Below are 22,670 nucleotides of genomic sequence, written 5' to 3' on the forward strand. Positions count from 1 at the left end.
ACCAGTACTCAAGTTAGTTTCATATAACTTAGAGCTTCTGTTTTCCTATATGCTAAATTTCCTGTATCCTAAATTAGGAATAATAATATTATACCTACTTCATAGGATACCCATGGGAATTAAATATGAATATCATTTAAAAATTACATAGTGTCTGTTACTCTGTGAATGTTAGGCAAAATGTTACTATCATCACCTTTATCTGTTTAAGTAGATGGTTATAGAAGTAACTTGTCTTCCCTTCTATGGATATAAATCAAAACAGGTATTGAAGTTTAAAAAGAAACTATTTTAGGAAAAGAATTCTCACTTAACTCAGAAGAGACACTAGAGTTACAGTCTTGTAAAAAATCTGACTTAATTAAACTCTAAGAAATCTCAGTCTTTAATACTGAATCAATAAGCTTTAAAAATAATATCTGTCAAACAATGATATTCATAGCAGATTTTGAAAAGTAATTTATTTATTTTTAGCTTTTCTAGGAAAGCTATTTTTTGTCTCTGAATGGGTTAATTGGCTTTCATTGTTCTAATAAAGATTAAAAACCAGAGCTTTAAAAATGTTTCATTTTACCAATGAAGAATCTTTAAATGAAGATTCTATTGATTCATTTAGAGAACGATAGATACCACCTGTGATCTAGTTCTAACTTTAAAACATAGTTATTTTTCAGTTATTTGCACCTAACTTGGAGTGCTAGGATGTATATTAATAAAATATGTTGCAATTGTCCCACGATGATAGCACTGTATTGTTAAAAGAAAATTTCTGGCTAACCCCCAGCTGAATTAAAATGAATTTGAAATCTGAGCGGAACATTAACTGTCTGATGCATCTGGATTCTTTTTTCATTCACATTCATTTCCTAGAGTGACCTTTGTACTTCCTCTTTGTAGCGTTTCTTTGTTGGAAAAGGTTAGGAGGACAACATTATTAAAATTCTTTTTTTTTTTTTTTTTTTAACTTCACCCCCATTATTGATTACTTTTTCTGGGATTAGTTTTTTCTTCTGGGTTTCAGGATGAAGGCCTTTTACTCTAAAATCTCTATTTCTCAGATACTTTTTTGTATAATTACACTAAACTTCATTCAGAATTTAGGCATATGTTGATTGCTGCTATTTATGCAAGCTCAATATTCAATCTGGATTGATTAATATGTATTATAAGTCTGATGTTTATTTCAGCTGGTTTTAAATTGAGATAGTGTAAAAGGAGAAATAAAACTGATAGTGAGGTGAAATGGTTTAAAAACACTGTACTTGACATTATCTACTATAGTGACTTTAAAGCTTCTTGGAGGTTTAACAGCCTATTGTTTGATTTTGATATCACATCTGCATTATTAAGCTTATACTTATCTGACAATGCACAATTAACTTTTGTAGAGGCAATAGGATGTAAGGATTGAGAGCATAGCCTCTCCATGTGGTGTGGGCTTCTCACAGTGTGGCAGCTGGGCTCCAAAAAATAATGGCCTAAGAGTAAGTATTTCAAGCAATCCAGGTGGAAATTGCAGGGCTTCTTATGACCTGGCTCAAGAAGTTACACAGTGTCAGTTCCACCACATCCTATACTGATCAAAAGCCGGTGTTAAGGTCAGCCCCAATTCAAGGAAAGTGGTCCGAACAAGGGCATGAACACCTGGAGGTGGTCATTGGAATGCTGTCTTTGAAGACTAACTATTAGGCATATGGAACTACTCATCACTAAATTCAAAACAGGGGTTACCTTTGGGGAGGTCAGGGAGAAGTTCACAGAGGGTGAAATACAATTAAGTAAACACTGTATTTTTTATATATGTTGTACTAGGTGGTAGATACATAGCTGTTAGTTCTATTATGCTTTTCGGTATTTTTGAAATATTTCATCATTTTCTTCTCTCCTTAAGTGTGTATTTCCTTTCCCTTCCTGTATGGAATTACATCTTAATAAAATATATTTGTATGCTTAATTAAAAAAATTGATCTTTATATTAGACTTCTTGGTAATAAATACGTATATAAATTAAAAGTAATTGTTTAAAAATTTTCTATGACCAGAGGCTTTAAATGCTAAGACTTTTTTTTTATTGGTTTCAAGTTCCTATTATAATTATTTGCATAAAGTCTATACAAATAGCACAAATATATTAAAAGATTTGATTATTATTGCATGTTTTTAAAAAGTAAAATTTTATTGGAAATGCATTTCTTAAAGAGGTGGGTGAGACTTTTTACATATCTTCTTGGAATATTAGTTACTTGAATAAAACAGGGTTCAGCAATTCTTTTCCTGTTGGTTTTTATTACTATAATCGTAAGAAGCCTAGATCACATGCACAATAAGTGGTAATAAAATAATTTTTGGTAACAGTGTCATTCAATTCTTTGACCTTCCTCAACACCATATGACAAAAATCACATAATCTGTTATCTGTTATCAAAAATCACATTTAACAATCAGCTAAACACCTGAAGTTTGCCCTTCTGCTCTGTTTAAAGCAGAGAATTGGAAATACCTGACTTGCAAAAGGATTGGCTAGTCAGATGTTAGAGTCTGATTTCTTTCTGATTTTACCTTATTAAGTTGACTGTAGTAAAATTTAAATTGTCTTTTATTTGGAGTCCCAGTGGTTGTTATACCCTGACACCATGCACCCTAGAAAAATTCAGAGTAGGAAAGAGGTTTGTGGGTTTTTTGTTTTGTAAATTGAGCAGACAGGAATTATTAGAGGAGGAGAAGAATGTGTGACACTTCCATACATTCTTAACAGATCAATTTTGAGAAAAGGTAGAAATGGAAATTGAGAACTTAGGAATAGGTATACAGAAATATCTATGCTCAGATTTGTCATCCTGAACCTTGTGGGGTACACACCATAGCCCCAGTTTGAAGACCCTCATTTGAGACAGCCCGTGACAGAAGGGACAACACCTTGGGCTACATTGGTCTTGTCTAACAACAAAATGTACTGCAGCTGGAGCCAGCAGAGGCAGAGGTCCTGCGCTCTGTAAAATGTATGCCACTATTGCTTTATGTAGGAACGCTACCCAGTGTTGTGTTACTGTCGTCACAAGAATGTTTTATGCAAGTTGATATATGGTTGGTCACTCAAAACAAAGCAAAATCCTTTATCACACATTGGGTTTTAATTCTGTCCCATAACACCTATTTGGATCTTAAATAATGTGGTTCACATAGCTTCGGTCAGTCTACTTGATGATGGCTTGAATTTAGCTAGTGATGAGGAATAGAGGGCTACTTGGCATATTCCTTACCAGCGAAGGCTATTATTCATAACCCATCCTACTGGGTTTAAGAGATAGTAATGAACTGTTTTCCTGTTGGAGATGAGTTTGTGGTGCAGATACATGTGCATATGCATGCATGTGCTTTGGCAGAAGACATTTTAGAGCCACGGCCTTAAATTATTCAGTCTTAAATATTTAAACCTCAACTCAGCTCTTGAGGGAAAGAGGAGAGCGGCTGAAAGCCCAGAGTTGGGAATTAAAATGCAGATACTGTATTTGGTATTGCTGTGTTAAAACAGTAATTTGTTAATCATGCAAGAGGTATAATTGACCTTTTATAATAGGTCAAGGATCCAGACCTATATTTTGGCTGGGAAACCAGGTCATCTCAACTTACCTTTTGTGAGCAGCAGGGGATCCCCTCTGTAGGGCAAAATGTCCTTTCAGAAATTACCTTTGACATGCCAGTAGTTTAAGTAAGTGAAAAGTGGCAACCATTTATTGGATGTTCTGTGTGTGCCTGGTACGATTCTAAATGCTTTATACTGGTCCTTTAATTTAATCCTCATAATAACCCTCGTGAATGGATTTCAGAGATACTGATCCTCTCAGTCTCAGAGTTGGCAATTTGCCTACAGCTCTGAGCAGCCTTTTCTACTCACCAGACATGCAATTGCAAAGAGTATTTTTTTTTTTTCAAATTTCATATAGCTTCAGGGGTACATGTTTGTTACCTGGATAAATTGCACGATGCTGGGGTTTGGGCTATGAATGATCCTGTCACCTAACTACTGAGCATAGCACCCAGTATATTCTATATGTGTCAAGAACTGTAAAAGATTGGGAGACTTGCCATGGAGTCTAGGAGAGCTGACTTTGATCTAACAGATCTGTGGGTAGATGCCATAAATGGACTCGATAACACTAAAAAGAGATAAAAACACATACACAATTGACCTGTTCAGTGAAGTTATTAATAGAGGTCTTCATGGTGAAGAAAATCTGTATGGGTTTAATCCAGGAGTTAAAAATTAGTGGTCTGTGGGAAATTGAACCTACAGATTGTGTGATAGTCCAGTACGATATTTAAATAAAATTAGCATTTGCCTGCCTTTTCATGGGGGCAGAAACAATAACAGCTCCTGCTGATGCTGTAGCCCCAAAGCTTCACACGTTTATGTTTTCCTGCCTGGCTTCTGAAGGCTTCTGAGTGTGTAGCTCTTGGTTAAATCACTCAAAGGAGGTGGTAGGTCATACATGGTTGGTAGGCTATGTTAACTATTTGTTTTAGCTATTTTTACCAGAGATTTGGGAGATGGTGGTGGTGGCAGCAGCCCTGGATTTATCCAGCAGGCATATTTTAAAAATGCTTAAGCACCAGCTAGTTAGAAGTACAACAAAATCCTCATTTCTTTTTTGAAAAATTGGTTGGAAAAAATTTATTTAGTGTTTCATAAAAGTATTAAGTTTTAGGAAAAAAAATGCCTGTCATGAAAGTATTTGGAAAATGATATGATTTTCTGTAATTATTATTAGTAAAAATCAGAACTATTTTGGATTTCCTTATACAATATTTCAGGTTTTGAAAAAAAATTGTATTGCATATTTTGAGAGAAAGAGATACCATGAATTTTGCATTGGAGCAATGATCATCTCCTAGGGGGAGGTGATTGTTAAGAAAAAAAAACTTCAACCTGAAAATCACTCCACAGTTCAGGTCTGTACAATGTACCTACCTTAATTATCATGATGGGTTGTGACTAGTAGGTATCACACAACAAACTAATTTCCTTTAAAAACATTTTCTTAAGTTTTTCTAATATATAAAATTATAGTGAGTATTATAATGATCATTGGTGAATGTACCAGCAGCTTTATAAAATCTTACTTTTTTTCCCCATAATTGTTCCAGATATTTCATAAAAAATAAATTATTTAAGTACTATTTATTCCAGTTTTTAGCACTTCCTAATCTGACTTCTTCCTCATTACATGCCCAGGATACTACCTTAAAGTTGATACTTGCTATTCTCAACCATGTTTGTATACTGCATTGGCACATTTGAATCTACAGAGAATGTGGAGTACTGTTTCATATTTAATATGTTTCAAACATGATATTACTGTGTTTATACTGTACATACAATTTTGTACCCTTTTTTCCTCAACCTAATTTTGAAGTTCATCTATAGAAATGGAAAAATTCATATAAATATAAATTACAAAATGAATGTCTCTAGTTCATTTTTTTTTGTTTGTTTTGTTTTTTCGAGATGGAGTCTTGCTCTGTCATTCAGACTGGAGCATAATGGCACGATCTCAGCTCACCGAAACCTCTGCCTCCCGGGTTCAAGCAATTCTCCTGCCTCAGCCTCCCAGTAGTTGGGAATACAGGTGCCTGCCACCATGCCTTGCTAATTTTTGTATTTTTAGTAGAGTCAGCATTTCCCCACATTGGTCATGCTGGTCTCAAACCCCTGACCTCAAGTTATCTGTCTGCTTTGGTCTCCCAAAGTGCTGGGATCACAGGCCTGAGCGACCGCACCAAGCCAGTTCATTCATTTTTAACTGCTGTATGTGATTTCATTTGATAAAGTCACCTTTATTTTTATTCATTCATTTATTTATTTATTTATTTATTTATTTATTTATTTATTTATTTATTTTTGAGACAAGGTCTCACTATGTTGCTCAGGCTGCACTGCAGTGGCACGACCATAGCTCACTGCAGCCTTGACCTCCCAGGCTCAAGTGATCCTCCTACCTCAGCCTCCCAAGTAGCTGGGACTACATGCTTGTGGCACCACACTTGGCTAATTTTTTATTTGTTGTAGAGTTAGGGTCTCACTATGTTTCAGGGATGGTCTTAAACTCCTGGGTTCAAGCAATCCTCCTACCTTGGCCTTCCAAATTGCTAAGATTATAGGTGTGAGCCACCGTTCCTAGAAAAATATATCTCTGTAAGCTTCCGTTCTCTGTTGACAAACATTTTATTTGTTTCCATCTCATTATATGAGAAACAGTCAGCATTACATAGTGGCTGAAGCGGGGATACAGGACGTATTTTCTAGGTTCAAATACTGATTTTATATTTTAATAGCTGCTTTGCCTTGGGCAAGTGACTTAATCCCTCTTGCTTTACTTTCCTCATTTATATTATGGTATATTCACAAAATGGAATATTATATAGCAGCTGACAGAAATAAAATCTAGCTATATCAATCTTAAGACTTTTTATTGTGGTAAGAACACAACATAATATCTATCGTCAATAAATTTTTAAGTGTGCAACAGAGTATTGATTATAAGTACAATGTATCACAGATTAACTTATTCATTTTACTTAAATAAAATTTTGTGCTAATTAAATAGTAATTCTGGGCCAGGCATGATGACTCATGCCTGTAATCCTAGCACTTTGGGAGCCTGAGGTGAGTAGATCACTTGAGGCCAGGAGTTCAACCCCACTGTGGCCAACATGGTGAAACCTTGTCTCTACTAAAATACAAAACATTAGCCAGGCATGGTGGCATGTACCTGTAATCTCAGTTACTTGGGAAGCTGAGGCATGAGAATCACTTGAACATGGGAGGCAGAGGTTGCAGTGAGCTGAGATCGTGCCACTGCACTCAAGCCTGGGTGAGGAAGGGTCTCAAAAAAAAAAAGTTGGAAATTCTTCATTTTCCTCTCCTCCCAACTCCTAGGAACCACCATTTCACTCTGAGTCTATGAATTTGACTATTTTAGATGACTCATAAAAGGGCAATCATGCAGCATTTGTCTTTCTGTGACTGGCTTATTTCACTTAGCATACTATCCTCCAGGCCCATCCATGTTGTTGCATATTGCAGATTTCCTTTATTAAGGCTGACTGGCATTCCATTCTATGTATATGCCACATTGTTTTTATTTATCTCTCACTGGACATTTAGGTTATATAACCACATCTTTGCTATTGTGAATAGTGTTGCAGTGAACATGGAACTGATAATATGAATATCTCTTCAAGATCCTGATTTCAATTCTTTTGGATAAATACTCAGAAGTGTGATGACTGGTTCATATGGTAGTTCTGTTTTTAATGTTTTGAGGAACCTCCTTAACTGTTTTTGGTAGTTACTGTGCTATTTTATGTTGTGACCAATAGCGTGCAAGCGCATCAGCTTCTCCACATCCTCACCAATGCTTATCGTGCTTTTTTGTTGTTGTTGTTGTTTTTGTTTTGATAACAGCCTAACACATGTGAGGCAATATCTCATTGTAGTTTTGATTCGAATTTTCCTAATGATTAGTGATATTGAGCATTTTTTTGTATATCTGTTGACCATTTGTATGTCTTTGTATGTCTTCTTTGCAGAAATGTGTGTTCAAGTCCTTAACCCATTTTAGAATCAGGTTCCTAGGTTTTTGTTTATTTTTTGTTATCGAGTTGTAAGAGCTTCTTATATATATTTTTGGAGATTAATCCCTTATCAGATGTGGTTTGTAAATATTTTCATTTCCTAGGTTGCAATATAAATACTAATAAACCATTGAGAGGGGATGGACTGCGATATATATAGTCATGTGTTGCTTAATGACAGAAATATTTCTGAAGAATGTGTCATTGGGAGATTTCATACTTGTGCAAACAGAGTGAATTTACACAAACCTAGATGATATAGTCAACTACGCTATTTAGGCTATAGCCTAATCTCCTAGGCTAAAAGCTGTGCAGCATGTTACCATCTGAATACTGTAGCAAATGTAACACAGTGGATGTATTTGTGTATCTAAACATATTCAAGCATAGAAATGATGCAGTAAAAATATCATATTTATAATCTTATGAGACCATGATCATATATGTGGTCAATCATTGACTGAAACATTGTTACACTTTACACTATTTTGTGAGGTGCATGATTGTACATGGCTAGATGTAGGTTATTGTGAAGATACTAGGATTCCTGTTGGGTACTGAGTTTATGGGTGCTTGTTACATCTGTAACATAATTAACAAAGTAGTAAGTTCACGTGGTTCAAAAATGGACCTATGAAGAGACTATGTTGTGAATGCAGGATAATAATTCATATTGTGTACATGAGGTCTAAAATTATACCAAAATAGAAAGTAAAAATATAATACCTACAGTTGTTAGAAGGATTAAATGAGTTAATATTTATAAAGAACTTTTATTAATGCCTGGCACATAGAAAGTACTAGACAACTGCTTGTTATGTAAAATATATGTACATCTTTAACTTTACAAGGTACTGCCAGACTGTTCGCAAACTATTAGTACTAATGAATTGTATAGCTTCCTCCCACTCCAAATGCCACAGACATGCATGAGATGACATTTCTTCATATTCTTTTACCATTTGAAATCATGAGGTTTCTAAATTTTTATCAATGTTTGGTTGTGAAACAAATCTCACTGTGGCTTTAATTTGCTACATTTTCCTAATTTCAAATGAGGTTGAACAACCTTTAATATGTTTAATGTTATTTTGATTTCCTTTTTTTATAAAATGTATAATTACATTCTTGACTCATTTTCTTTCCTGTAAGGCTCTTTGTGTTTTACCTATTGTCTTAAATACTAAGGTTTGTAAACACTCTTGGTGTCTAATAGTGTACCTCCATGCATACTTGTTTAAAATTGTCTGAGCTATTCTTGCTCTTCTAAAAAACATTATCAGTTTGTCAATTTGCCTAAAATTTCCATTTTTATTTTGGTTGGAATTGTTTTGAGTTTATAGATCAATTTTGGGGAGAATTGATCCATGAGAAAATTTTACTAATAACTTTTTTTTTCTATTTATAGCTAGTGTTGCTCTATTATTTTGCTCTGTATTTTTTGTTATTCTATTTGTATGTTTATATATTACTTCCCATTCTTTTGTGTTTGGAGCAGATGCATGCACTTAATTGGTAAGTTTGACATCTTTATTAAAAGTCCTCTGTTCTTTACATGTTCTCCTTCTCAGATCTTTCTAGCACTCACAGTTCCAACTATCATCACGTGTAAATAAATCCTCAGTCTCTTTCCCATCTTGTCTAGTCCTGCTCTTAATTCCCAAGGTCATCATTCTAGGTCTTTGTTTTTCATTCCCATTTTCAGTTACAAACCTTCTCCATCCTAAAGTGTATTGCCAATGTTTTTTACATTAGCTGAAGATTAGCCAGCCTTCTTTTCATGAGTGTGGGTTATTTCTATATAACAAACATGCTATAAATCTTCAGCAAAGGCTAATAATTTGACTATAAGGCTTTGTAAACTAATGTTGGTACAGTTACAAGGTCTTTCTTTTATCAAAGGAAATAAAAGCATTTGGATATCAAATATTGTTGGCCATTTTGCCTTTTACATGGGTTTTTGAAAGGTTTTTGGCCATTGTGCATTATGAACAGATTAGATGTTCTGCCTGAAAAGCACTCATCCTGAATTTCTGCATTAAAAAAAAATATAAACAACGTATTTAAGACTATGGTTTGCATGACCATTCCTCAGATGCTAGAACTTCAAGTTCTTCTGAAGGCAGCTGGGGCCTCTCTAAGTGGATGAGGCAGCTGCATTTTTCCATTAGGGTTTTGAGCAGTACTGCCAAGGAAAATCTAAATGATTTGAAACACATCGTCAGTACAGAACTTTAATGAGCATTTGCTAATAACTGAGGGAGGGGCATTAAAAACCACATCCACATTCTTTTTTTTTTTTTTTTCCCAGTTCTTTAAAGTTTTATTTCATTAACTTTGGGTCAAATTTCCACAACTATGTTCTAGTCAATTTCCCATCCTTGCTTGGCTTCCCCAAATGTACCAAAAGATTTGTGGGGTAGGGAGAATCACTGCATTTACTCCATCTTCCATGAGGCAGGAGTTGGGCATCTGACTGTCCAACAAAACAAAGATTTGATAGCATCCAGGAGGGCGGACAGGCAAACCAGGCTGTAGATACTCTTCTATTTGTCAGAATCAGACCAGACAAAACCTACTCCACACAGATATAATAGATATTGATATTCATCTTTTCTTTTTCTGTTGCCACAACATTTTTCTTCTTTGAACGATCATACCATGTAGTTTCTCAAGCCCTTCCTTTAGGCCATCTCCTTTGATTGCACAGTTAGGCTGAAAATGCCATGGAGTTGATGAACTCAGTTCACCCACTGCTAACAATTTCTCAATTTCTGAAAGAGACACTGAGTTCCTCAAGTCTTGTTTGTTAGCAACTAGAAGCACAGGGACTCCTTGATTTTCTGATATCCTAGTTATTTTGTGAAGTGCTGTTTTGGGTTTTTCCATCCATTCGACATCAACAGAATCCACAACAAATACAATGCCATCGGTGCATCTGTTGTATAACTTCCACAGTGGCTGTAATTTCTCCTGACCACTTACATCCCAGAAATGAAAAGTGACTGTTTTATAATTTCCCAGGGTTACCCTACTTTTCTCAGCGTTAAATCCTTTGGTAGGTCCAGTATTTACAAATTTATTGAACTGCAGTCTGCATAAGACAGTTGTCTTTCCAGCCTAGTTCAAACCCAGAATAGCAATGTGGAAGGACTGAAATGAAGGCAGGCTGGACAGGATAGAAATCTGGTCTGATAGTCCATTCCCCATTTCCAGCTGCAAATCAATGTCCCAAGTTGACATGCATTCTTCTTCTTGTTTTTGAACTTCTCTTCGTAGGTGATCCAGCCATAAGACTGACTAGCCATCCTTCCCTCCTCTTCACTCAGTCTCTCTCTCAGCTGCTGGGGAGGCGTGCTCACTGATACCTGTTAGCTGGCCCCAGGGAGGTGAGGGCGGTGGCAGAGGATTGGACACCCAACGGGCGGCATGCGCCAGTCTGCCCTAACGGTGCTGGCCTGGCAGCTCCACATGACAGATCCCGCCCCCTGCCTGCGCACCCCTAATCACACTAAGGATTATCAGAGATGTCAAACTGCTTCTCCCTACCTTCCAAGAGAATTATGATTCATTTTTTCGTTATTTAATGTTAATACTTTTCTTGCTTCATCCATGATTGTCCATCTATTTTGACCCTGTAGAATCACTTGATACGTAGTTCTTTTGATTCACATTGACCGAGCAAACAAACAAAAATTAAGGGCACATAGCTCAAAAGGATTTTTAGAGAATGATGGTATTTCCATGAGTTTTGAAGTGGATATGGAAGAAGGCAAACCTTGTTTCTAAAAGGAAACCCCACTTGTGAAGTGTCTTCAAAGTGAAATTCATAGTCATGTTTCTAGTTTGGCTTCCCTTTGGGGGATAAGGACAAAGTGTTACATCCTCTGTAAAGAGAGTGATATGGTTGCAGCCAGTCCCGCATTAATTACGAAGCTCGATAGCATGGATTTGACTTATTTTACTACTCTCTTCCTTCCGAAAAGCCCCATGCTTTGTCAAAGTTGGTAACTGTACCGGATACCGTGGGATAGTTTCAGCACTTACTGAACAATTTCTAAAGGCCAGAAATTATCAATTGTCATTTATTTTATGTTAATAACCTTCCTAAACAGATGTTGTGATAATCATTTAACTAATATATAGGGGGAACCTTTGTCAAACTGTGGGTTTTCTCTGCTCTCAGACCACCACAGCAGTCATCATCACAGAAAACTTGCCCAGGACCCAGGTTCTTAACCATTGCACCCTGCTGTGTCTAATCAACAGAGAAGATAAATTCGGTTTTGGTCATGCTGAGGTTGAGGCACCATCAAGACATCTAAATGGAGTTACCCACTGATTTGGAGTTTAAAAACAAAATTTAAGCCAGAGAGATGGATTTGAGAAACATTTACCTGTACACAGTAATTGACCTGTTTGAGGAGGAGGAGGTAGAGTAAAGGAGGAGGAGGCCTGTTGGGAATACTCATTTAGAACCATTCCCGGAAGACTGAGGTTGTGCAGCCTGCAGAGGTAGGAAGAAAACCAGGAGAGCATGGGCTAGATATTCAGTGACATCTTTATGGAGGTAACAGGTTTTGAAAGGAGGTCTCTCCAGCCCCTACTGCTGCTCCCTCTGTGACTCAGAGCCCCTGGGCTATGATGGCACTCACTGCCTTGTCCCTGGCCTTAAGGCATGCCCTCTTCTGCTGTGGTGGTAGCAGCAGTGAATCTGTATGGGTTGGCAACAGCTCAATTCTTGTCTTCTCCGAGAAAATAATTCTGCTGAAGAGTGTAAAGTCAAGTGGGAGACCAAGGCAAGTTTGTTTTTTTTCCTTAACTAATTTTGTTTCCTTTTTTTTTTTCTGAGACAGAGTCTTGCTATGTCTCCCAGGCTGGAGTTGCGGTGACATGCTCTAGGCTTATTGCAACCTCTGCCTCCCAGATTCAAGCGATTCTTGTGCCTCCACCTCCTGAGTAGCTGGGACTAAGGTGCCCGCCACCAAGCCTGTCTAATCTTTGTATTTTTAGTAGAGATGGGGTTTCACCATGTTGACCAGGTGGATCTTGAACTCCTGGCCTCAAGTGATCTGTCCACCTCAGCCTCCCAAAGTGCTGGGATTACAGGCATGAGCCACCATGCTGGGCCCCAAGGCGAGTTTTAGAGCAGGAGTAAAAGCTTATTTAAAAGTTTTAGAGTGAAAATGAAAGGAAGTAAAGTACACTTGGAAGAGGGCCAAGTGAGTAGCTTGAGAGTCAAGTGCCTGGTCCAACCTTGACTTGGGATTTTTATACATTGTCAGGGTTCTGAGGTTTGCATTTCTTCTCCCCTGATTCTTGGGGTGGGCTGTTCACATGCACAGTGGCCTGCCAGCACTTGAGAGGGGCCACATGCGCAGTGTGTTTACTGAGTTGTGCACATACTCATTTGAGGCATTTTTTTTTAACCAGTCAAGCATTCCCAGAGGAAGGTCATATACTGGCTAAACTGCCATTTTGACTCCTGGTGTGCATGCTTGAGCCCACTCACTCAACTCTTGAAATCTTAATGGAAAGCTGCTCATCACCAGCTTCTGGTGTTTTCTATCTAATGGGAGATTGCCTTTCCTTGGGGTCGGATTGTGACCCATTATTATTTTAGAGAAACTGTTTAACAACCACCTGACCATCACCTTGATGGTTCCCTGACATTCCCGGTGGGAGGGGGGCCCTCTCCTGCCTTGCTTATGTCTGTCTACTTACTGTAATAGTACTCCCTTCTACTCAGGCCCCAATTATATATCACCAGAGTATTTTATCTCAGACCAAGCTCTTTGCCTGCCCTGTCCATGCAGCATTTTTGGTATTTTGCATTCATGTGCAGTCTGTGGCCTCTGTTTAAATCATTGCCCTCCTTGGTTGTATAATCCGGAGACCCATGTTTTAACTATTCCCTAGGCTGAGGACACTGCTGTCTGCACCCTGAGCACTCTCTGTAGCAAGCCTCTTTCCTGTTCCTCAAATCCCTTTATTATGTGATTTCCACCCTTGCTTTTCAGTTCAGCCTGTTCTCTGTGATCAGCTTTTGAACCCTTTAAAACCCAATGGTAGACTCTTCCCAGGTAACCTACTTCCATGTCCAAGTCTGAGCACTGGGTTAAACCTATGGTTGGTGTGCTTATTTTTTTCTGAGCTTCTGAATATTATAGAAAAAAGTCACAGAACTGCATTAATTTGCCTCCAAATATTTTGTTTCTGAAACTGTGAGGTCTTAGTCATCTCCTTATTTTTGTCTTAATATTCAATAATCTATAAATGAGTTCTATAACATATAAATGTTGACTACAGTGGAATAAAATAAATGTTTGCTAGTGGTCTGTTAATATTATCTGTAATAGCCTTTGTAGATTTTATTTAGGAATAATATTTGATATAATCTAGTAAATACTTTTTGAAGTATTTTATAAATTGAATATTTTCTTAATTGCAAGGAAAAGAAAGTCATATTGTGTTTATATACTAGGGTAAGTCTGGTATTTTGCTTATATACATATAATCTTATCTAGACTTACGGATTTTGTGGTTTTTAAAGGCTATGCCAAACTCTCTTAATTTTATTCTCCTGACCCAATGTTTAGAAACCTTGTCCACTTAATTGTTTCTTAAGTAATCACTTGTTTTTCGTGTTTTTCATGTTAAAGCCAGTACTACAGTCAACATATGGTATCCTATTTTACTAAGCTGACAATTTAATTCTCACAAAAGCCCTATCAATGCATTTTCTTGTTGGATTCTGCAACCTTAATAAACTTTAAAATTCAATTTCTGTTATAGTTTTGAAATATTCAAGCTAACTCCCACAGCTTTTACCACTGCCTTTGTGTACATGAATTGTAAGAAAATTGTTCTAAAGTTATTGTGCCTTTTTCTCAGTGTGTGTTTTATGTCATTTGTTCTCCATCTGTGAGGGTAAAATCACCAGCTTACAGATAACAGCCTCATTTCCATTTCTTCCCTAAGTTAGTATGGCAAAGGACTGTTTGTAAGTAGGGCATTCTGAGCGGATTTGGGCAGCTGGGATGGAATTTGGACTTCTGTGACAAAGGACGGGTAGAAGTCTAGCAGGACCTGGCATTTGAAAGGAGTATCATGTAAGGAAAAGCTAGTAACGTGGTAGTGGTTTTCTTTTCTTTTCTTTTTTCTTTTTGGTAGTTGAGAAAGGATTAGTTTGGGATTCAGTCTCTAGGTGAGGTTGTGAGAAACAGCTTGGAATTTGAGAGTCTCTGGAGATCAAACCTAATACTTCAATGAAAAAGCCAGTGCTTTTATTATTCATAAGTCATTTTAAATATTCCATAACCATTTGTACATCTAAGGCATTTAGGTATTTCAAATATACTTACTTCTCTGAAAACTGGAATGGTAAGATTGCAACCTTGTAAGCTGCTTCTTTGAATAGGAAAGCTAAATGATGTACGTAAAATTAGTTGTTTAAAAAAGTTGTTATCTCTGTAGCCTCTAAACCAAAGATTTTCTTTTGATAAATGTTAAACTTTTGAATGATGTAATATATTGTAGACTAATATCTCTGGCAGGTACTGATTTAACTCTAGGAAAGATATGTTCTTACTACCACATAACTATAAATACATATAGTTCTTTTTCTTGTCTTAATTCCTTCTCCAGTTGACTGCCTCACTGTCATTGTGTCTCATTAAATTGGGGTCAGTCAGTTCTTTGAAGGAACAAGGTGGTTAGAATGTTGATGTTTCTTTGATCTAGGTTATTTATGAACATTGCCGATGTACTTTCTCTGGACCATAACTGTACCATTCCATTCAAGGGCATCTGGTCTTGACCACCCTCTGCCCTGATAATCCATCCTCAGGTATGAGCAGACCTGGTAGCAAAATCGCTTAACCCTCAGATTGTTAAGAAAATGTTTTAAAATTGATACATAATAATTGTACAGATATCACATGGTACATGTGATATTTTGATACATACATAGAATATGTAGTGATCAAGTCAGGCTATTTAGGATCTCCACCAACACAAGCATTTATCATTTCTTTGTGTTGGAAACATTTCAAGTCTTCTCTTTTGGCTGTTTTGAAATATACAATAAATTATTGTTAACTGTTGTCACTCTACTGTGCTAAAGAACACTAGCTCTTATCCTTCTATCTAACTGTATGCTTGAAACTGTTAACCAGCCTCTCTTCATTCTCCCTACCCCATGCTTTTGAATGGATAAGGAATCACTTTGCTTCTGTCCTTTCATCATAGTTAGGCATCTTTAGTTTCCAATATGTTGTACTCCTTCTAGTTATTGCTTTCCAACACAACATTGAAGGAATCATGATGATTAACGATCCTTAATGAGTCCTATAACTATATTTTACTCTGAGGTTTGAAATGTATTTATGTTAGTGTTTTATAATTGATGAGTATTATTATTATTATTTTTTAGGGAGGGAAGGAGGAAGGGAGGAAGGGAGGAAGGCAGGAAGGGAGGGAAGGAGGAAGGGAGGGAGGAAGGAAGGGATAAAGGAAGGAAGGGAGGAAGGGAGGAAGGCAGGAAGGGAGGGAAGGAGGAAGGGAGGGAGGAAGAAAGGGATAAAGGAAGGAAGGGAGGAAAGGGGGGAGGGAGGGAAGGGAAGGGAAGGAAGAATTCAAGCAATGAGAGAGACATTGCCGACCTGGATCTAGAGGTTTACAAGTTGATTTCTTTTTTTGAGAGAAGGAGAGAAAAAAAAATGAGTAAAGGAGAGAAAGAAAGAGGAAGAGAGAGAGGGAGGGTGAATGGAAATGTTGCTTTATTCTGAAAAAAAATGGGTATTAATAATGGCCAATCAATGTTTCATTTAAACCTATGAGTAGGTGTGATGTGGTATTGACAAGAATGTATATTTTATGTATTTGAAGTGGAGAGCTCTATAAATAATTATTAAGTTTACTTGTTCCGGATCTGAGTTCGAGTCCTTGATATCCTTATTAATTTTCTGTCTCATTGAATCTAAGTCTCTATGTATCTGGGTGTTAGGATTGTTAGCTCTTGTTGTTATATTGATCCTTTTACCACTATATCTTTGTTGCTTTAAAATGTATTTTATCCGCTACAAGAATTGCAACTCCTGCTTTTTGTTTATTTATTTATTTATTTTTGCTCTCCATTTGGTTGGTAAATCTTTCTCCATTCCTTTGTTTTGAGTCTTTGTGTATCCTTGCATGTGAAACAGGTCTGGATGTAACATGCCGTTGGGTTTTGGCTGTGTCTTTTGATTGGGGGATTTAGTCGACTTTAAATTTAGGGTTACTGCCATTTGATGTTAACTGGTTGTTTGATCCATTCATTGATGAAAATTCTTCTTTATGTTGGTGCTCTTTACTTTTTGGTATATTTTTAGTAAAGCTAATACCGGTTGTTTCTTTCTGTGTGTAATGCCTCTTTCAGAAGCTCTTGTAAAGCAGGCCTGGTGGTAATAAAATCTCTGAGTACTTGCTTGTTCATAAAAGATTTTATTTTTCCTTCAGTTGTAAAGCTTAGTTTGGCTGGATATGAAATTCTGGGCTGAAGGTTCTGTTCTTTGAGGATGTTGAATATTGGCCCCCACTCTCTTCTGGCTTGTAGAGTTTCTGCTGAGAGATCTGCTGTAAGTCTGATAGGCTTGCCTTTGTGGGTAATCTGACCTTTCTCTCTGGCTGCCCTTAGTATTTTCTCCTTCGTTTCAACCCTGGTGAATCTGAAGATTATGTGCCTTGGGGTTGCTCTTCTTGAGGAGTATCTTTGTGGTGTCTCTGTATTACCTGGGGTTGAATGTTGACCTGCTTTGCTAGTTCAGGAAAATTTTCCTGAATAATATCCTGGAGAGTATTTTCCAGCTTGGATTCATTCTCTCTGTCGCATTCAGGTACACCTATCAAATGTAAATTTGGTCTTTTCACATAGTCCCACATTTCTTGGAGACTTTACTCATTCTTTTTATCCTTTTGTCTCTAATCTTGTCTTCTTGTTTTCTTTCATTAAGTTGGATTTTGACCTCTGTTATCCTTTCTTCTGCTTGAACAATTTGAGTGTTTAAACCTGTGCATACTTCTCGGAGTTCCTGTATTGTATTCTTCAGTTCCATTAATTCACTTATATGCCTCTCTAAGTTGTCTATTCTCAATAGGATTTCGTCAAACCTTTTTTCAAAGTTCCTAGTTTCTTTACGTTGGGCTACAACATGTTCTTTTAACTCACCGAAGTTTGTTATTATCCATTCCTTGAAGAGTGATTCTGTCATTGGGATGCGCTCGTTCTCCATCATGCCTTGTTCCATTGTTGATGTGGAACTGTGATCATCTTTAGAGGGAGAGGCGTTCTGATTTTGAGTATTCTCAGCCTTTTTACGCTGGTTTCTTCCCATCATTGTAAATTTATCCTCCTGTTGTCTTTGAAATTACCAACTTTCAGATTAGGTCTCTTGATTGGACGTCCTAGTTGTTAGTTCCCAGGGCCAGAATGGTGGCGTTAAGACTGATCGTGCTTTTCTGCCCAGGATTCTCCTATCTGGCTTCCTTCTTGTGTCCGTAATGGGCGACTCTGCCTTCCCCGGGCTCCAAACCTTGGTCAGAAGGGGAACCAGTCTCGTTTACTCTGCGCCGAGAGCTGCCGCACTGAGGTGCCATCACAGCCGCTGCGCTGATCTCAGGAGTTGTGCTGGGGACCCGTGTGGGTCCTCCAAACCTTGGTCAGAAGGGGAGCCAGCCCTGTTTACTCTGCTCCAAGAGCTGCCGCGCTGAGGTGCCAGCGAAGCTGCTGCGCCGGCCACAAGAGTCGCACTGGCGACCCGTGTGGGTCCTCCAAGCCTTGGTCAGAAGGGGAGCCAGCCCTGTTTACTCTGCTCCAAGAGCTGCCATGCCAAGGTGCTGGCGAAACTGCTGTGCTGGCCACAAGAGTTGCGCTGGCGACCCGTGTGGTTCCTCCACTGGGGATCTTCTGCTCCGTGAGCGACCAGAATTTGTCTGAAAGTGTGGTGTCCTCTAGTTCTCTGCGCTTTGACTGAGAGCTGCAATCCCAAGCTGTTATCGATCGGCCATCTTGGATCGTTCCTCGATGAGTATTATTTTTGCTTTAGAAATACAGAAATGGATTCTTCAGCAAATATGACAAATTACTTATATGTGTCATGATAACGGTTTACTGAAAATGAATATAATAGACCTTAATTTATAATTCAATTAGCATATACTTGTAGTGATTTATAAAAATGTAGAATAACAAATTTGTATGTAAAACTGATGGTCTAATCCTTATTTTAAAATGTAATAGACATAATCAACATATACATCCTTTTATGCCCATTTCTATTAGTTCATTCTTATTGAGAAAAGGGAAAACATTTTCAAATTACTTGCAAGCATTATCTACTGTTAGTTTAGTAGAACAATATTCCTTTTAAAAATAGCAACACCAGCAGGGCGCGGTGGCTCACGCCTGTAATCCCAGCACTTTGGGAGGCTGAGGCAGGTGGATCATGAGGTCAAGAGATCGAGACCATCCTGGTCAACATGGTGAAACCCCGTCTCTACTAAAAATACAAAAAATTAGCTGTAGTCCCAGCTATTCGGGAGGCTAAGGTAGGAGAATTGCCTGAACCCAGGAGGCGGAGGTTGTGGTGAGCCGAGATTGTGCCATTGCACTCCAGCCTGGGTAACGAGTGAAACTCCGTCTCAAAAAAAAAAAAAAAATAGCAACACCAATTATTTTGCTTTGTTATAGTATTTTCATTTATTTTATTGGCAGTTTCATAGTGTTCTATCTTAAAATTAAGTAAGCTTTGCCTTTTGAGCTAGTCATAATTTTTATAATTTCCAATGTACAGATGAAGTAGAAAAGATAAAATATTCTTGTTTTTGAGGTGAACTTGTATTTAAATGTATAAACGGTGCAATTTAACTTTTAGGTTACTCTTTTAAATGTGGATTCTTTTTTTTATTATTTTTTCATTCTCCAATTATCTCAACATTTTAATTTCTTTGTTGGCTATGTTCCTGAAGGACTGTAGCCCCAAATATGTAGAGAATTGTGATGCCTAATTGACCTCCTTTATATATCTTTTTGATTTCTTATCACCTTTTGGGACTAAAGTTCATTTGGAATCTGAAGAATGTGATACTGCCTCTTTTGAGAACAATGAACATATTTATAAACAAAATTTAGTGAACTCTGGCTCTTTCTATATGTAGATACTATTCTGGTCTAATTTCAGAAAGTACTCAAATTTAGTATATATTACTTGTTTCATGGGAACTTCCTATTTCTATAGGACTATTTTGCATTTATTAAAAAATACTTATCAATCATCAGTTTTGTGCATGCTATAGAACTTGGGTACTGAGAAGAAGCCAGAAATTCTCAGAGAAATACAAATCTATACTGTCTTTTGCACAAATTTAGAGGACAAATTGTATGGACTGGAGTGGTCACGGATGTTCTTGGGTGTGTTGGATTGAATTTGGCTTAAGAAAACTGGGAAGATGGGTGGAAGAAGTGAGTGATGCTAGTCTGGCTGCAAACATTTAGTGATGACTCAAACCCTGGAATCCTTATATCTTTGAAGGGAGATAGCCTAGATCCTTATAGGATAAATATGTAGGCTAGAGCAATGTTTTTCAAACTTGAGTAATGTACTGACTCCTTTTAAAAGAAAATTATTGTGGCCTGTGAATGCTGACTGAAATTATTTTTATTTAATGTTACTTAAATATGTAAAAATATAAAACTTAACCTGAATGTTTTATGTTCATAACTCTTATGCAACTGTAAAATCCAAAACTAATTTGAAAATTCCACAAACAATGATAATGATATGTTGCTGCAAATAAATTGTCACTTGCAATGGACATGTGGTGCTGGCTTTTATGGCATGAGTTCTTTTGAGGTCAGCTTGCCCCTGATACCAGGACTCAAATGTATGGTTTATGTGTTTGTTCTTTTCCTAAAAATTGGCTTAAAAATATTTGAAATATTACTACCTCATATCAACTTGACTGTAAAGATAAAATAGGCACAATAATCAGTTGTGAGATGGTCATCCAGATGACTCAGAATATATGTGTTCATTTATTAAAGATCATAATTGCTGTGGTTATATAAATCAGAATAGTGGTTATCTCTATGGGGAGATTGACTGTAAAGCGGCCTAAGATAATTTTGGAGGGTAGTCAAAACTTCTAACAATTTGACTTGGGCATTATTTTCATAGGTACACACATGGTATGGTTTGGATGTTTGTCTCCTCCAAATCTCATGTCGAAATGTAATTCCCAGTGTTGGAGGTGGGGCTGTGTGGGAGGTATTTGAGTAATGGGGGCAGATCCCTTATGAGTGGCTTGGTGTCCTCCCCGCCATAATGAATGAGTTCTTTCTCTGAGTTCACATGGAATCTGGTTGTTTAAAAGAGTGTGGCATCTCCCTATTCTTTGCTTCCTCTCTCGCCATGTGGCATGCCTGTTTCTCCCTTTACCTTCCACCATGATTGGAAGCTTTCTGAGGCCTCACCAGAAGCAGATGCTGGCATCATCCTTCCTATAATGCCTGCATGTACAGGAAGAACCATGAGCCAAATAAACCTTTTTTCTTTATAAATTACCCAGTCTCAGGTAGTCCTTTATGCAATGAAAACAGCCTAACACAACACATTTATAAAAACTCATCAAATTAAACATTTTATTTCACTGTAGTAAAGTTTACCTTAGCAAAGAAAAAAATTATTGAAATGAAGATATAAATTTTTTTTAATACAACAACTCTCATACTCTGACTTTATGTATATGCACTTAATTGGGGACCCACAGTCAAGGAAGGCTACTGAATATTTACGACCCCAGTAGGCTTTGGCCCAAACTTATGTGCTGTTTCCTACCCTGAAGAATGGAACTGGACCATATCTGGGCAATGAAGACTCTTTGCACCCAGTGTAGAGACAGCCTATGCAAGGTGTCTTATGCCACCAAGCACCTTGAACCATGCTGATTTCAACTCAGGCTTCTAATTGGAATATTACTCTGAATATTTTTCCTTTCCCCATGGTAGCCACGTAGGGGAAGAGAGAGGAGGGTTACTTGAAGAGTGCAGAAAGAAGGAGAACCAATTCAAGTTTAGTAGATACTTTTGTCCTGAAAAATCTCTATTTTCACAGTGAACACTTGAGGGACATTATTTAAAAACTTGTCTCATGATCAGGTGTGGTGGCTCACACCTGTAATCCCAGCACCTTGGGAGGCCAAGACTGGTGGATCACCTGAGGTCAGGAGTTTGAGGCTAGCCTGACCAACATGGTGAAACCTCATCTCTACTATAAATACAAAAAAATAGCTGGGGGGTGCAGGGACCTGTAACCCCAGCTACCCAGGAGGCAGAGGCAGGAGGATCTCTTGAACCTGGGAGGCAGAGGTTGCAGTGAGCCAAGATTGCACCATTTCACTCCAGCCTGGGCAACAAGAGTGAAACTCCATCTCAAAAAAAAAAAAACTTGTCTGAAGAGAGGTAAAAATTAAAGCTAGATGTCTAATCCTGTGAGTTATTTTGTATTCTTTGGTTTTTCCAGCTTGTTGAGGAGAAGGAATGGGACCTTATAATCTCTCATGAATGTCTTTCCTCTTCTGTGCCTATGAAAAAGAAAAACAAATGTGTTTTTGAGCAAAACATGTTCACAGCAGCAGTTTCTAAATACTGAAGAATTATTTGATCATTCTATCACATGAACTCTTTTACCTTTTATAGGTTTTAGATAGATGGTCCTCATCTACACACAAAGATGATTTTTTTTACCAGATTTAAATTACAGAAATATGTATTGTATCAGGAAAACAAAACATGTTTTCTTCTCTTAAACAGTAAACACTCATCATACTTCTGTGACCAGAATGTGTGGGGATTTCTCCCTACTAACAACCAGTTTTCCAGTGAACGACTGGGCGTCCTAAACATCAATTACATTCAGACACTGTTTGCCTAGAGTTAGAGTTGGCTCTCCTAGGTTAGGTACAAGGTCCCACAAGACTGTCCCTCTGTTTAGATACCA

At 37.5% G+C, this 22,670-nt stretch overlaps 1 pseudogene; it reads right to left on the minus strand.

Moving 5' to 3' along the window:
- Positions 1 to 10,242: 10,242 nt before the first annotated feature.
- On the minus strand, positions 10,243 to 10,845 carry LOC118146333 (ADP-ribosylation factor-like protein 4A; annotated as a pseudogene).
- Positions 10,846 to 22,670: the final 11,825 nt, after the last annotated feature.

This window comes from Callithrix jacchus, chromosome 12 (assembly GCF_049354715.1).
Source record: "Callithrix jacchus isolate 240 chromosome 12, calJac240_pri, whole genome shotgun sequence".
Lineage (NCBI taxonomy): Eukaryota > Metazoa > Chordata > Mammalia > Primates > Cebidae > Callithrix > Callithrix jacchus.